The 4,320-nt window shown below is 44.3% G+C and overlaps 1 long non-coding RNA gene across 1 annotated transcript in view; it reads right to left on the reverse strand.

Moving 5' to 3' along the window:
• Positions 1 to 4,320, reverse strand: part of LOC307181417 — a 234,347-nt gene that overhangs the window by 135,213 nt on the left and 94,814 nt on the right. The gene's annotated exons all lie outside the window — the stretch shown is intronic.

Consider the following 4,320-nt stretch of genomic DNA (forward strand, 5'->3'; position numbering starts at 1 on the left):
AGAATCAAGCATGTGTACAGGGGCATAAACGCAGCAGTGATAGGTTTGGAGATGTTCGGTGAGCAAATGAAGACCCTTTGAAGTCATATTGCATGGTACCCATTCCACGGGTTTCAACTACCCAGGTTTAAGGTATTCTTCCTTCAGCTAAAACATGCATGTGGAACCTAGAGTATGATGAACCATGTGATCGGGAGACGTGTTCAAATATGTCTCAGTTTTCGTACCCTGGTACTCGGGTGCAACATTCCAGACGCTTTACTAACACTCTCCCCACTTGGAGAGTCAGTCCCTTTAACCCTGTTTGGCCCAGTTTGCAATTTCTGCGGAAGATGAACAGGAATAGCGAGAACCAATGAGAGACTAGCTGGAGGTGTCTGAACGGGCAAATTTAACTCTCATTTCCCACCAGGACGAGGAATTAACCAAAGGCTCAGCGTGCCGTGCCAGAACCAGATTAGGGCCTGAAGCCATCCTGCGGTGTTGCGGCCAGCTCACAAGAAAGCGAGTTGAAGAAAGGAGTTCAGGGGCACTGTAATTCACAAACCTGCAGAGTTATAAATGACAGCTATCGTCCAAAAATAGACTGAAGTAAGGCTGCCAAGAGGACTTGAAAGCGGGGCAGAATTGCAGGAAACCGATTTCAGGAGGTAGACTGGAATTGCATTGAAAGCATAGGAAAAGAGGCAGAACGTCCACAATGATGCACTTGGCCAAAAAGGGCGTATGCGTGTTTTCCTGAATATATTCAGGAAAAAACGCATACGCACTTTTTGGCCAACCAAGCAAGCTTGCAAAGAAATCTGCACTACAATGAAGTCTCACTTCCCCCCGGTCAAAAGGGCCATCTGAAAAAAGTGTAAAATCCAGAAAGGCAGGACAGGCCATGGAGAACTGGGAGCCTTGTTATGCTGATGGGCGGGATGGAAATTGCCAACAGACACTCGGGAGAAGTGTATGGTGTTTCCTGAAACATCTAAAAAACAAAGCAACAGAGCCTAGGGCACTTCCACTTATGGTCCTATAGCTTAGGGAAATTAAAATAAAAAAGACACAGACACCCCAAAGTTTGGGACGCCTCTGTTTACAAGAACCTCGTTTACAGTACAAGTTCAACATCACAGAAAGTGAAAAATGGATAAAGAAGTTGTGGTATTTACTTACAAAGCAATATCACTCAGCAATGAAATCTGTGTCATCAGGCCCTTAGCAGCACAATGAGTGGATTCAGGTATGATGATTCTAACTGAAATAAGTCACACAGAAAAAGAAACATCATAAGATATCAGTAATACACGGAATGTAAACTTGGCTACACAGGAACTGAATTACAGAACAGAACAGGGTCTCAAATTTAGAAAACCAACTTATGCTTGCTTAAGGGGAAAGGTGAGTTGCGGTGCTGCATAAAACCAGAGATTGAAATGAGCACAGATAAAGTTCCTTAAGCCAAATATGGAATAGACAAGAGCTACTCCTTGCTCAACGAAATGGACTCAACACCGCATATTAAACGCCTAAGAATGTACCTGACTAGTAAGTATCTTAAAACCTATGGATTGCAATGTCTCCGAAAGAGAATCAAGCATGTGTACAGGGGCATAAACGCAGCAGTGATAGGTTTGGAGATGTTCGGTGAGCAAATGAAGACCCTTTGAAGTCATATTGCATGGTACCCATTCCACGGGTTTCAACTACCCAGGTTTAAGGTATTCTTCCTTCAGCTAAAACATGCATGTGGAACCTAGAGTATGATCAACCATGTGATCGGGAGACGTGTTCAAATATGTCTCAGTTTTCGTACCCTGGTACTCGGGTGCAACATTCCAGACGCTTTACTAACACTCTCCCCACTTGGAGAGTCAGTCCCTTTAACCTCCTGTGTGGCCCAGTTTGCAATTTCTGTGGAAGATGAACAGGAATAGCGAGAACCAATGAGAGACTAGCTGGAGGTGTCTGGATGGGAAATTTAACTCTCATTTCCCACCAGGAAGAGGAATTAACCAAAGGCTCAGCGTGCCGTGCCGGATCCAGATTAGGGCCTGAAGCCATCCTGCGGTGTTGCGGCCAGCTCAAAAGAAAGCGAGTTGAAGAAAGGAGCTCAGGGGCACTGTAATTCACAAACCTGCAGAGTTATAAATGACAGCTATCGTCCAAAAATAGACTGAAGTAAGGCTGCCAAGAGGACTTGAAAGCGGGGCAGAATTGCAGGAAACCGATTTCAGGAGGTAGACTGGAATTGCATTGAAAGCATAGGAAAAGAGGCAGAACGTCCACAATGATGCACTTGGCCAAAAAGGGCGTATGCGTTTTTTCCTGAATATATTCAGGAAAAAACGCATACGCGCTTTTTGGCCAACCAAGCAAACTTGCAAAGGAAATCTGCACTACAATGAAGTCTCACTTCCCCCCGGTCAAAAGGGCCATCTGAAAAAAGTGTAAAATCCAGAAAGGCAGGACAGGCCATGGAGAACTGGGAGCCTTGTTATGCTGATGGGCGGGATGTAAATTGCCAACAGACACTCCGGAGAAGTGTATGGTCTTTCCTGAAACATCTAAAAAACAAAGCAACAGAGCCTAGGGCACTTCCACTTATGGTCCTATAGCTTAGGGAAATTAAAATCAAAAAGACACAGCCACCCCAAAGTTTGGGACGCCTCTGTTTACAAGAACCTCGTTTACCATACAAGTTCAATATCACAGAAAGTGAAAAATGCATAAAGAACTTGTGGTACTTACGTACAATGCAGTATCACACAGCAATGAAATCTATGTCATCAGGCCCGTAGCAGCATAATGAGTAGATTCAGGTACGATGATTCTAACTGAAATAAGTCACACAGAAAAAGAAACATCATAAGATATCAGTAATACACGGAATGTAAACTTGGCTACACAGGAACTGAATTACAGAACAGAACAGGGTCTCAAATTTAGAAAACCAACTTATGCTTGCTTAAGGGGAAAGGTGAGTTGGGGTGCTGCATAAAACCAGAGATTGAAATGAGCACAGATAAAGTTCCTTAAGCCAAATATGGAATAGACAAGAGCTACTCCTTGCTCAATGAAATGGACTCAACACCCCATATTAAACGCCTAAGAATGTACCTGACTAGTAAGTATCTTAAAACCTATGGATTGCTATGTCTCCGAAAGAGAATCAAGCATGTGTACAGGGGCATAAACGCAGCAGTGATAGGATTGGAGATGTTCGGTGAGCAAATGAAGACCCTTTGAAGTCATATTGCATGGTACCCATTCCACGGGTTTCAACTACCCAGGTTTTAGGTATTCTTCCTTCAGCTAAAACATGCATGTGGAACCCAGAGTATGATCAACCATGTGATCGGGAGACGTGTTCAAATATGTCTCAGTTTTCGTACCCTGGTACTCGGGTGCAACATTCCAGACGCTTTACTAACACTCTCCCGACTTGGAGAGTCAGTCCCTTTAACCTCCTGTTTGGCCCAGTTTGCAATTTCTGTGGAAGATGCACAGGAATAGCGAGAACCAATGAGAGACTAGCTGGAGGTGTCTGGATTGGCAAATTTAACTCTCATTTCCCACCAGGAAGAGGAATTAACCAAAGGCTCAGCGTGCCGTGCCGGAACCAGATTAGGGCCTGAAGCCATCCTGCGGTGTTGCGCCCAGCTCAAAAGAAAGCGAGTTGAAGAAAGGAGCTCAGGGGCACTGTAATTCACAAACCTGCAGAGTTATAAATGACAGCTATCATCCAAAAATAGACTGAAGTAAGGCTGCCAAGAGGACTTGAAAGCGGGGCAGAATTGCAGGAAACCGATTTCAGGAGGTAGACTGGAATTGCATTGAAAGCATAGGAAAAGAGGCAGAACGTCCACAATGATGCACTTGGCCAAAAAGGGCGTATGCGTTTTTTCCTGAATATATTCAGGAAAAAACGCATACGCACTTTTTGGCCAACCAAGCAAGCTTGCAAAGGAAATCTGCACTACAATGAAGTCTCACTTCCCCCCGGTCAAAAGGGCCATCTGAAAAAAGGGTAAAATCCAGAAAGGCAGGACAGCCCATGGAGAACTGGGAGCCTTGTTATGCTGAAGGGCGGGATGTAAATTGCCAACAACCACTCGGGAGAAGTGTATGGTGTTTCCTGAAACATCTAAAAAACAAAGCAACAGAACCTAGGGCACTTCCACTTATGGTCCTATAGCTTAGGGAAATTAAAATCTAAAAGACACAGCCACCCCAAAGTTTGGAACGGCTCTGTTTACAAGAACCTCGTTTACAGTACAAGTTCAACATCGCAGAAAGTGAAAAATGGGTAAAGAAGTTGTGGTATTTACT

Source organism: Stenella coeruleoalba (assembly GCF_951394435.1).
Source record: "Stenella coeruleoalba genome assembly, contig: scaffold_167, whole genome shotgun sequence".
NCBI classification, from domain to species: Eukaryota; Metazoa; Chordata; class Mammalia; order Artiodactyla; family Delphinidae; genus Stenella; species Stenella coeruleoalba.